Genomic DNA, 13,330 nt, shown 5'->3' with positions numbered 1-13,330 from the left:
TAGGCCATGGGCAAATTAATCACATTCCTGCCCAGTGGGGCTCCACTGAGGGAAACCAGGGAGAGCTGCTAAATGGGTAACTGCAGTGCCTGAATAAATGCACCCAAGATTCAGGTCCACTAAGGGAAACCAGGGAGAGCTGCTAAGTGGGTAACTGCAGTGCCTGAATAGGCAGGCAACAAATCCCAGATCCTGCCTGAAGATGGGGAAGGAGTTCCAAATATCCCACCATGCTTGGTCCTCAGAGTTTCCAGACCTAGACTGGGTCAAAGTTTCCAACCATTTTACTTTCCTTACTAGTGTTCTTTGAATACTTACCAAGTCCTCTACAGACTTCCTAATGTTTGAAGTGTCTCAACCTGCCTCACTCCCCAGCCCCAGCCCCAGCTCTTCTTGCTCTGATTTTAGGGCCCGTAGACTGGGCCACCCTCTGCTAGTGCAACCCATTTTGCAGGGAAGGAAGGGTAGCATGATGCTGCCAAAGAGGGATCTATTTTTAACTTCCTTTCTTGTGAAAAGATAAGAGAAAAACCTTCTCCGAAAACACAGAAACCTTCTCTGTGGTCCTACCAGAAAAAACAGATGTAGGTACCATTACTATGGGACCCAGATGGAGAACACACACTTGGTGGCATTAAATTCTCCCTTGGCCACATTGATAAGATGTTACTGCAAATGTATGTCTGACTGAATGCTACTCTCAGAATCTATTAAACCTCTTCTATATTTTATTATGTTAAAATGTATCCCTAAATCAAATGGGCTAAGTTATGCTGCAATAACAAACACTTGCAAAATGTCAGTTGCTTAAAACAATAAAGGTTTATTCTCACTCTCCCTACACATCCATCATACCTTGGCTGGAAACTCTGCTCCAAGTTTACTCACTCTGGGACTCAGGGGAAAAGGAGAAGACATTCGCGAGAATATTGCCTGTCTCTCTGTCACAGGAAAAGAGAGAACATGGTGTTGTAGACCGAATTCCGAAAGTTCAAAAAAAAAAGGCAAGCATTATCCCCCTTCCCTCTCTATAGAATCTCTTCACATTAAAAAAAAAAAAAAGTCAGCACACAAACCTTTCTCAAACTCCTCTAGTTACTATTATTATTACTATTATATTAGTATCTTTTTTATTAGTATTTTTATTAGCTTTTTTTTTTTTTTTTTTTTTTTACTTTTTTTTTTAGTATTTTTCCAGCCTTTTTTTTTTTTTTTTTTTTTCTGAGATGGAGTTTCACTCTTGTTGCCCAGGATGGAGTGCAATGGCATGATCTCGGCTCACCGCAACCTCTGCCTCCTGGGTTCAAGTGATTGAACCCCATTTCTACTAAGAAATGCAAAATATTAGCCAGGTGTGGTGGCGCATGCCTGTAATCCCAGCTACTCAGGAGGCTGAGACAGGAGAATTGCTTAAACCTGGAAGGTAGAGGTTGTGGTGAGCTGAGATCGTGCCACTGCATTGCAGCCTAGGCGATAGAGTGAGACCCCTGTCTCAAAGGAAAAAATAAGTAATTTGTCACTGACTGCACTTGTCCACCCCCTTTCCTCTAACTACCCCCCAAATATTTGGTCTGGCTTGCTCCTCAACCACCCATCTGTCTGTAGATGCTCTTGTAAAGTCACCAATGACTCACCTACTGCTTAAACCAAGGCATACTTTTCCCATTCTACCCTCCTGGTCATCTCTGAAACATTTCTGCCTGATGGCTATACCTTTCTTTAAATCTTTTTGTTTAGTATTTTAGGACACCGGCATATTTTAAAGACCCAGATATCATATGATTAATCAGCATTTCAGTATGTATTGCTAACTAACAAACTTTTTAAAACATAATCATCTTTCCATTATCACACCTGACAAAGTTAACAAGCGCTCCTTGACTTACTTCATCTAATACCCAGTGTGTGTTAAAATTTCTCTGATTGTCTCAAAGGCAGTCAGGCTTCAAACAAGGTCTACACATTTTATCTAGTTATAAAGTCCCTTAACTCTCTTTGATTTTATGAGTCCCTCATCTCTCCTTTCATTCTCGTACAATAAATTTGTTGGAGAATCATTTATCCTTTAGAAAATGTTACACATTTTAGATGTGGCTGGTTGCTTTCTCATAATGTCATTTAACTTTTCCTCCATCCCCGGCATTTCTGGCAAAATGGTAGTTAGATTTAGAGATCTGATTCTATTTGGTTCAATCTACTTTAGGCAAGAATACTTCATAGGTGATGCTGTGCACTTCCTATTGTATCACATCAAGAGGCACAGAATGTCCGGCTGGCCCACATTTAGTGATGTTAAGATCGATCAGGTGGGTTCAAGTAGCAGCCTAATTCTTCATTTGTAAAGTTCCTCCATCAACCTTTAATCTACTTATTTTAGCATCCACGGAAGATCGTTGCCTAGATCCATTATATCTTCAGGAGTTGCAAAATGGTGATCTTCTAATCCTTTCATTTTTTTCCGCCTACAATTATAAGCTGGATTTTTTTTATGTAAAGAAAAACTTTATTAATAGTTTGGCTATCCTCGGCATAGCGCATACAGGAAATACAGGAAAATGCTTAATTCTTTCCTTATTTTCAGGGTAATGACAGTAAATGAGTTATAATGCCCTAACGACCTCCAAATGGTGACCAATTAGTTTTTCCTTCAGTGTCATTATGAACTCACAGATTTTTAATATATTTGATGAGCTGCAGTCATTATTTATCTTGATTTCTGTCCAAAACCTCTCTTCTGAGACCAGAGAAAGGCCTTCAAGATGGCTCTTTTATGGCCAGGTGCAGTAGCTCATGCCTGTAATCCTAGCACTTTGAGAGGCCGAGGCAGGAGGATCACCTGAGGTCAGGAGTTCAAGACCAGCCTGGCAGCATGGCGAAACCCTGTTTCTACCAAAAATACAAAAATTAGCCAGGCATGGTGGTGCATGCCTGTAGTCCCAGCTACTCAGGAGGCTGAAGCAGGAGAATCACCTGGACCTGGGAGGCGGAGGTTGCAGTGAGCCGAGATCAGGCCACCACACTCCAGCCTAGGTGACAGAGTGAGACTCCATCTCAAAAAAACAGATGGCTCGGCCAGGCGTGGTGGCTCAAGCCTGTAATCCCAGCACTTTGGGAGGCCGAGGCGGGCGGATCACAAGGTCAGGAAATCGAGACCACGGTGAAACCCCGTCTCTACTAAAAATACAAAAAATTAGCCAGGTGTGGTGGTGGGCGCCTGTAGTCCCAGCTACTCAGGAGGCTGAGGCAGGAGAATGGCGTGAACCCGGGAGGCAGAGCTTGCAGTGAGCCGAGATCATGCCACTGCACTCCAGTCTGGGGGACAGAGGGAGACTCCGTCTCAAAAAAAAAAAAAAAGATGGCTCTTTTATACTGTTGACTCAATTTATAACTTCTTTGTTTTCCAGCTCCTATAGATACTAGCCTTATATAGGTAGTGTACATTTCCTGTCATTTTTCCAAAGACCTCTGGCAGCTTCGTAAAGAAAATGGATATTTAGAGACTATAATCTAGGCACAACTGGAGCTCGTCACTACTTGCTTTTTATTACTTCTAGGTGTTTTGAAGAACAGAGCTAAAATTACATTTTTTTTTTTTTTTTTTTTTTTTTGAGGCGGAGTCTTGCTCTGTCGCCAGGACTGGAGTGCAGTGGCCGGATCTCAGCTCACTGCAAGCTCCGCCTCCCGGGTTCACGCCATTCTCCTGCCTCAGCCTCCCGAGTAGCTGGGACCACAGGCGCCGCCACCTCGCCCGGCTAGTGTTTTTTTTGTAGTTTTTAGTAGAGACGGGGTTTCACCGTGTTAGCCAGGATGGTCTCGATCTCCTGACCTCGTGATCCGCCCGTCTCGGCCTCCCAAAGTGCTGGGATTACAGGCTTGAGCCACCGCGCCCGGCCTAAAATTACATTTTTAAGAGAAAAATATAATTTTGAGTTCATCCTTCCAATTCAAATTTAAAATTACAATGTTTTAACTTCCTTGATTTTTTAAAATCTTTTTAAATATTTTTTCTTTTTTAAAATTGTTTTAAATTATTTTATTCATATTTATTTATACATTTCTTTTGGGTTTTGTTACCCATGAATATAAACATCCTTTATTTTTGTACATTATTTCTCTGCTCTTGTACTGATTACTGAATATCTTCATTCTAAATTATATTTATGTAAGTTTTAATTTCACTTTACTTTTCAATATATCTAGAATAGTTTCAAATAATGCCAATATTTCTACTATCAATAAATACTGATCGCGTTTCAAGTTTCTTTGCAGTTCTTTTGTTCTTAAATTATATCTCATAAAGATGTACAGGAAAAATACTGTATTTTAAAGTCACTTGAAGTGACTTTTTTCTCTGTGTGAATATGCTACCAACTTGACATACAGTTAGGTTCATTAGTTTCAGGTTGTTTTTCATTTTTAAAGCCTGCTGTCTTCATTTGATTCTGTTTTATTCATTTAATTAAATAAAACAAATATGATTACAAAAACAGAATTATATATCAAGACATGTTTTTTGGTTTTTGTAGGGACAAGGTCTTGCCTTGTCACGCAGGCTGGAGCACAGTGGCATAGTCATCGCTTATTACAGGCTCAAACTCCGGGGCTCAAATGATCCTCCCACCTCAGCTTCCCAAGTAGCTGGGATTACAGGCATGAGCCAGGACGCCCAGCTCAAGTTATTTTTTAGATACCTTTTGTTGCAAAGGGAATGGATTGCAGATAGGGACAAGTTGCATCCCTATCTTTTTCACTTTTATACTATCCTATTTATAGATAACCATTTTAATATAAGTATATACAGATGTGTGTGTGAGTGCATGTGTATACACACACATTCACATATGCACACACTTTGTCTTAATCAGACATTAGCATACTATTATACAGTTCTAGACCTTCATCTTGTTTTGCTAAAATATATCTTGGTGATCACTCTATATCAGTACACAAAGATTTTCTTTATTTCTCTGTCATCTGCAAAAGACTCCATTGTGTGGATATACCATAATCTATTTGATTTATGTGTGTCTCTTATGTATAATATAGAGTTGAATTAGCTTGTTTTTCACTGTCACCAGCCTGGACAACATGGCGAAACGCTGTATCTACTAAAAGTACAAAAATTAACTGGGCATGGTGGTGGGCACCTGTAATCCCAGCTACTAAGGAGGCTGAGGCAGGAGAATCGCTTGAACCCAGGAGGCAGAGGTTGCAGTGAGCCAAGATTGCGCCACTGCACTCCAGACTGGGTGACAAGAATGAGATTCTGTCTTTAAAAAAAAAAAAAATCGTTGGCATGTGAATAGTGATCTCACTCAGGTTCCATTCTGGGAATGACATCCATATGAAAGTTTCAAAGTTAATTATTAGTCATTTGTCACACTGACCATCACAGGTTGTGGGGAAGGTCCTTACAGATGTTTTCACCATTTAAAAACTTCACACAGGCTGATGCGGTGGCTCACACCTGTAATCCCAGCACTCTGGGAAGCCAAGGCAGACAGATCACTTGAGGCCAGGCCAGGTGTTCGAGACCAGCCTGGCCAACATGGTGAAACTCTGTCTCCACTAAAAATACAAAAACAATTAGCTGAGTGTGATGGTATGTGCCTGTAATCCCAGCTACTCAGGAGGCTGAGGCAGGAAAATCTCTTGAATCTGGGAGGCAGAGGTTGTAGTAAGGCAAGATCATGTCACTGCACTCCAGCCTAGGCAACAGAGTGAGACTCTCTCAAAAAATAAAATAAAATAAAAACTTCACAAAGAGCCACTGAGTCCCTTCCTCCTCCATGTTATGTTCCTGACTATACTACGGGCAAATAGGAGTAGAGAATCAGGAAAGAGTAAGCTAACCTCTGGAAACTGTGTCCTACAGGCTTAGAGAATGTGGTAACTAACAACAAATTCTCCAGGTTGTCTTGCAGGGCAGCAGATAAGGAAATAGTTTGTTACAATCCCTTCCCTTTGCAACAAAATTGGGTGACAGGTTGAAACTGGCTGGGACCAATATGGCTGACTAGAGTCAGCTCAGAATAGACCTGCTTACCCAGTGAGTGACCTTTTGACATCACAGCCCAAATTTCCACCACATGTTACATACCACCTCCACCTGAATTTGCATGTGCGACCTATGAAGAAGAATGAAGAGGCAACAAACAGCCCATGCCCAACGAACACTCTCAGCGGCAGGCACAGCTGCCTTTTCCTGAATCTACATCCTACCCGAGCACTCAACAGTGACATAATCCCTCCAGATACTGGGTACAGGGTGCGGTCATGTCCCAGAAACATAACATCCAGAGATCACAAATTGTTATCTGGCACGCTCTTCAAATAGAAGGGCACTCCTTTTGTAATTCCAGTCTCATGAAATCCATTGCCTTTCCTTAAGGCCTTGCCTTCTCAATTATTTTTGAACTCAAATCCTCCTGAATAATGAACTGTCAGACAAAACGAGGTTCGGAAAATAACAATACAGACTGCCAACGGCTAAGCTATAAAAATGATTGTCCCTGCTTTTTACTCCAAGGATAAACAGGATTTTTTTCTAGCTTGTTTCCCTTTGTGGTAGCCCTATAATGTTAGCCACTATGAACCAAGTAACCACTATGTGTCAGGGGCTGTGCTAAGCAAGTAAACTTATGCACTTTCTTTTCATTCCATCTTCACAAAAATTCTGTAAGGGAGAGTTTGCAGTCAGTTTTTCATTTATTCGTTTCAAACACAAAGTCACCCAGATTACCTCACACAATGAGATGTTATTGTAATGATACCTTGAATGATGAAGTTGTCCTTATTTTTCAAGGAATTTAACACGGTGTGATGTATGTGAGTCACAACTTGGTCTGGCAATATATCATAACAAACTCAAAGTAATGGTGACCTAAACACATAAGAGCTTGTATCTCTCAAGAGACAAAAAGTCTGGAAACAAAAGGTTGCTAGCATTACTTCAGTGCCTCAAGAATTTCTGAACTGAGACAGCTTTGGTAACTTCTCCCCTACACTTGTCTTTCCCTTATAGTTCCAAAAGAGTTGCTGAAGCTACAGCCGTCTTGTTGACCTTCCAAGTCATACCTTGAAATCTGAGCCAGCTTTCCTTGAAGCCCCAGCCGGTGTTTTCTACTGAAATCTTAGTGGCCATGCTAAGTTTCATTGGAAGCTGGGAAATGTAGTGTTTTGTCTGAGTATACTGCTGTCCTAAGTAAAACTGTGGTTCTGATGATAAGAAAGGAGGGAATGGATTTTTTGGTGGTAATTGTGGTCCCTGTCACAAGGTGAAGAGGTGGTATAGCACCTTACCAATAGAAAGTGTAACCAGTCTGGGCATAGTGGTTCACACCTGTAATCCCAGCACTTTGGAAGGCCAAGGCAGGAGGATCACTTGAGCCCAGGAGTTCAAAACCAACCAGGGCAACGTAGCTGAGGTTGTTAATCAGCAGCACTTGTTTTCTGAGCACCTGTCATGATCCTGCTGATCAATAATAGAATATGATTAAAACAGGATGGTATAAAGAAACTGGCCAAAACCAGCTACAACCAAGATGGCGACGAAAGGGACTTCTAGCTGCCCTTACTGCTCATTATAAGCCAATTATAATGTATTAGCATGCTAAGACAATCCCACCAGCACCATGAGTTTACAAATAGCCATGGCAACACCTGAAAGTTACCTTATATGGTTTAAAAGGGAAGGAACTCTTGATTCTGGAACCTCTCCACCCCTTTTTTGTGAATGACCCACCCCTTATGTAGCATATAATTAAGGAATGGCTATAGATCTAGCTAGACAGCAATCCATATGTGCTACTCTCTGCCTGTGGGGTAGCCCTGCTCTGTCTATGGAGCAGTCATTTTTCCATACTGTATTCCTGTAATAAACTTCCATTGCTCGCACTTTATTCTGTTGGCTCACTCTTGAATTCTTTCCTGTGTGCAGTCAAGAACTCTACTGGTCCGATCCCAATTTAGGGATTCACCTATTTATAGTGAGACCCCCAACTCTACAAGAAAAAAAAATTAGCTGGGCATGGTGGGGGCACATGCCTAGAGTTCCCGTTACTTTGGAGGCTGAGATGGGAGAATTACTTGAGTCCAGGAGGTCAAGACTGCAGATCATGGCCACTGCACTCCAGCTTGGGCAACAGAGTGAGACCCTGTCTCAAAAGAAAGAAAGTATAAGGCTGGGCTTGGTGGCTCACACCTGTAATCCCAGCACTTTGGGAGGGTGAGGCAGGTGGATCACTTGAGGTCAGGAGTTCAAGACCTGCCTGGCCAATATGGCAAAACCCTGTCTCTATTAAAAATACAAAACAAAGTTAGCCAGGCATAGCGGCATGCACCTGTAATCCCAGCTACTGGAGGGGCTGAGGCAGGATGATCACTTGAACCAGGGAGGTGGAGGTTGCAGTGAGCCAAGATCACGCCACTGCACTCCAACCTGGGAGACAGAGTGAGACTGTCTCAAAAAGAAGAAAGAAAGAAAGAAAAACCAGAAAGTATCTAGGGCAGTTCATAGCAAGTAACAATAAAAACACAAACATTTATTGAAACTTTATTCTTTATGTGCTTTACACATACCATCTCAGTGAAACCTCACAACAACGTTATGATATAGGTAATATCATTATCCCCATTCTCCAGATTAAAAAACCAGGGCTTGAATAATTTCAGAAACATGCTTATGGTCATCTAGCCAGGCAGTGCAAGAGCAACTCGGATTTAAAAACTCATCCTTCTAATGGCCCAGATCTTGCCATCAGTATTTGATGAGCTCTCCTCTTCCTCTGAAACAAGCGACTAATCACAAAATTGAAAGTTGAAGAGTCTCATTCTAGAGACGAAACGCCTCTCCTGGAAAACGTGTGATCAATGTCTTTCTCAGGGCCGGGCCTTTTATCTGCAAGTGCAACAGCACTTAATCAGCCTGACTCTGCTTTTCCTACCAGCAAGTAATTTCTTCAGTGCCATTTCCATTTTCTCTTCTGGCCAAGAGTGCCCTGCTCTTTGCATTTATCACCCTTATGTGCATTGGTGCCATAATAATTTTGGTTTTGTTTCCAGACAAATTTCCAAAGGTGACATTAACTGCAACTTTTTGATAGCCATGATGACAGGAGAGGAAATAAAATATCAAGTATGCTCTTTTTATTATGTTTTAAAGCACTATAAATTTGTATTCATTGCAGAGGGCTTATGGACTCTAGCTAAAGCTATACGCTTCCAATTCTGTTGCTACCTGACTCTAGAGGATGCAAGAGAGGCTTTTGTTTTTCCATTTCAATATGCTTTATAATTCAACAAAAATTTCTCCTCACGTTGCTTCCTGGATTTCCTAAAATCTTAAATGGAAAATGTTAAGTAGCTTAATAGCAAAGCAACACCAAGTAGGATGCTTGGAATAACATTTTTAAAATATAGTCTCATTATATTAAATAAGTCTCATTATTGTAATTATGCTGCTGCAAGTACAGTGAATGACATATCACGTCATTATTTAATTTTATGGAAAAAGCTTTCTAAATTGTTTGTTGACAGATAACACCAGATTCTCTTTTTACTTTGCCTAAATTGCAGCCTATGCTAAGGTTTTGTCTTTTACTTTAATATTTCTTAAAATGTACTTATCCTTTAGGGTACAACTTGATAATAGCATGAGATAAACCAGTAATTGCTTGGAAGACAGGTTCGACAGCACTGAAGCGTTCGTATTCTAGGGTGGCAATAAATTTAGTTGTCACTTTTTAAAATGCCTTAAAGAACTCTGTAGAGTATGATATTATGCAACCATTAAAAGCATGTTTGTGAATAATATGTAATGACATGAAAAAATGCTCATGATGTAAGTAAAATGGGTAGGCTATAAAACTCCATGTCTGACCTAATCTCACATATTTTTTTAAATATTAAAAATATGCCAAAATGTCAAGACTGGTTTCTCTAAATGGGGATGGGGGTGGGTTAAGAATGATTTTTGTCATTTTCAAAATGAGGTCTCCTTGTGTTGCCCAGGCTGGTCTTGAACCCCTAGACTCAAGTGATTCTACCACCTTGGCCTCCCAAAGTGCTGGGATTATAGGGTGTGAGCCACCATGCCTGGCTGCAACTTTCTTAACTGAAAAAAAAAAAAAAAAGATTTTGGCTGGGCACGGTGGCTCACGCCTGTAATCCCAGCACTTTGGGAGGCCGAGGAGGGCAGATCACCTGCGATCAGGCTAGCCTGACCAATGTGGCGAAACCCCGTCTCTACTAAAAATACAAACATTAGCTGGGCCTGGTGGTGGGCGCCTGTAATCCCAGCTACTTGGGAGACTGAGGCAGGAGAATCGCTTGAACCCGGGAGGTAGAGTTTGCAGTGAGCCGAGGTCGTGCCATTCCACTCCAGCCTGGGCAACAAGAGCGAAAATCTGTCTCAAAAAGAAAAGGAAAAAGGTTTTTTGTTTTGGGGGATTTGGGGGTTTTTCTTTTCTTTCTTTCTTTCTTTTTTTTTTTTTTTTTTTAATGAGACAAGGTATTGCTCTGTTACCGAGGCTGGAGTACAGTGCCACGAATACAACTCACTGCATCCTCAACCTCCCAGACTCAAGCACTCCTCCCACCTCAGCCTCCTGAGAAGCTGGAACTACAGCTGCGCACCACCACGCCTGGCTACTTATTTGTATTTTTTGTAGAGATGGGGTTTCTCCATGTTGCCCAGGCTGGTCTTTAACTCCTGGACTCAAGTAATCTGCTAGCCTCAGCCTCCCAAAGTGCTAAGACTATAGGTGCGAGCCACTGCACTCAACCAAAGTTATTATTTTAAAAGTTCCTTTGAATGGGTGAGTGGAAGGTGCTACAGTGTGACCATGATTGTAACTCAGTAAAGTCTAAACAAGCCACTAGCATCTTATTCTATGGACAGTTTCATTCCAAAGATATCAAGCATCTCCAAAGCCTGTGGTAAAGATAATGGTCTGGGCTCTTTTCTATCCTCCTTCTTCCAGCAACTCCACCTGGACCTCTGCCACTCTAGGCAAATCAGGCTGTCCTGTCGGGACCTGCTTGGACTGTTCTTTCTATTTACATTGCCACTGTGAGGTTGACTCCCTTCTTCAGGATGGCTGAAAAGATCAGTTGAGATCTCCTTCTGAAAATTCAGGGGACCAGGTGCAGTGGCTCACACCTATAATCCCAGCACTTTGGGAGGCTGAGGCAGGTGGATTGAGACTAGCCTGGCCAACATAGTGAAACCTTGTCTCTACTAAAAATACAAAAACTACCCAGATGTGGTGGCAGGGGCCTGTAATCCCAGCTACTTGGAAGGCTGAGGCAGGAGAATCGCTTGAACCCAGGAGGCAGAGGTTGCAGTTAGCCAAGATCGTGCCACTGCACTTCAGTCTGGGTGACAGTGAGACTCCATCCCCATACCCGCTCCCAAAAAATGGTTAAGGTCCAGACACATGCCTTACAACTGTAATCCCAGCACTTTGGGAGTCTGATGTGACAGGATCACTTAAGCCCAGGAGGTCAAGGCTGTAGTGAGCCATGATCATGCCACTGCACTCCAGCCTGGGTGACAGGCTGAGATCCTGTCAAAAATAATAATAATAATAATAAGTAAGTAAAAATAAAAGTGGTCTAGATAAGTCAGGCACAGTGGTGTGTATCTGTATTCCCAGTTACCCAGAAGGCTAAGGCAAGAGGATCACATGAGCCCAGAAGTTTGAGACTATAATGCACTATGATAGTACCTGTGAATAGCCACTGCACAACCTAGGCAAAATAGCAAGACCTCGTCTCTTTTTAAAAATGGTTAAAACAGTAAGTTTTATGTGTTTTTTGCTACAATTTTTTTTAGAAAGAAAATTTTCTAAAAATTCAGTACAGAGAGCTCCAACAGAACAGAAGAAACCCAATGAACCTGGACATACATTGATAAGTTTGTGAAGCAGATCAGAATATGCCACCCCCAAATATATCACTTTGGTATAAGGTTTATTCTGAGCTGAAGGCAATTAAGAAATAGTGGACACAGGAAGAACCTTTGCTCTCTTCCTTTCTGCCTAAAATCAGTGCATAAGTTTCCCTTTGTGCAGATAACACAAGTTTCCATTTATAAAGATATGTTTGTCTCTAGTATCAGGAGAGGAGAATTAAAAAAAAATTTTTTTTTTTTTGAGATGGAGTCTCACTCTGTCGCCCAGGCTGGAGTGCAGTGGCACAATCTCCACTCACTGCAAGCTCCGCCTCCTGGGTTCACGCCATTCTCCTACCTCAACCTCCCAAATAGCTGGGACTACAGGTGCCCGCCACCACATCCAGCTAATTTTTTGTATTTTTAGTAGAAACAGGGTTTCACCATGTTAGCCAGGATGGTCTTGATCTCCTGACCTCATGATCCGCCTGCCTCGGCCTCCCAAAGTGCTGGGATTACAGGTGTGAGCCACAAGGAAAACAATTTGTAACCACCCGATTATCATCACTGGAGATGACACTGAATTGAGTCTGCATAACAAACTTGGGAGCTTGTTTGGAGGTTCTAGCAGGGGAACACGGTTACTCTTATACCCTTGACCAAAAATCAGTCCTTCTTTATTGGGGATGGTCATCCTCTTCCACCAAGCATGCAGCTTTGGGAGGATGCACATGGGGTGGTGAAGGAGGAAGAGGACACCCGCCTAGCCATCCAGATCAGCTGAATCAACCTTGGCAATCAATGGGGTGAGAGATGTCACAACCAGATCACCCTCACATCCTGCATAACAAACTTTACTTAACAAGCCTTGTCTGCTATACATTTCCTAGTCACCTGCCCACAATTTACTGCCCCTAGAAGCCCAAACCACCTCACTTCCCTTTGTCTAGTCACTTCTCTACAATTTATCACCCTTTGTTAAAATGGTATATAAGCTCCAAACTGCTTCTTTGGGTTTTTAATTCTTTTCTGTGAAGACCCTGTGTGCTCGTGAAATAAATATTTTCTCCTGTTAATCTGTCTTTTGTCAGTTCAGTTTGCAAGCCCCAGCTTCCAAATTTAAGAGGGTACACAGGAACTTTTTCCTCCTACATTACTTTGATGTCTCTGTGTACCATTGCAGTGGTGTATCTAGGCTGGCAACTATAGTAGATCCATTTTTAGTACCCCCTTTTTCAACATGACCAGAATAATTTCATTAATATCATGAAATGAAACAAAAATTGCAGATGGCGCTGGGCGCGGTGGCTCAAGCCTGTAATCCCAGCACTTTGGGAGGCTGAGATGGGCGGATCACGAGGTCAGGAGATCGAGACCATCCTGGCTAATACGGTGAAACCCCGTCTCTACTAAAAAATACAAAAAAAAAAAAAAACT

The sequence above is a fragment of the Piliocolobus tephrosceles genome, chromosome 11, assembly GCF_002776525.5.
Source record: "Piliocolobus tephrosceles isolate RC106 chromosome 11, ASM277652v3, whole genome shotgun sequence".
Taxonomy (NCBI): domain Eukaryota; kingdom Metazoa; phylum Chordata; class Mammalia; order Primates; family Cercopithecidae; genus Piliocolobus; species Piliocolobus tephrosceles.
The sequence above is the reverse complement of the archived record's forward strand: the minus strand, read 5'-3'. Positions refer to the sequence as shown.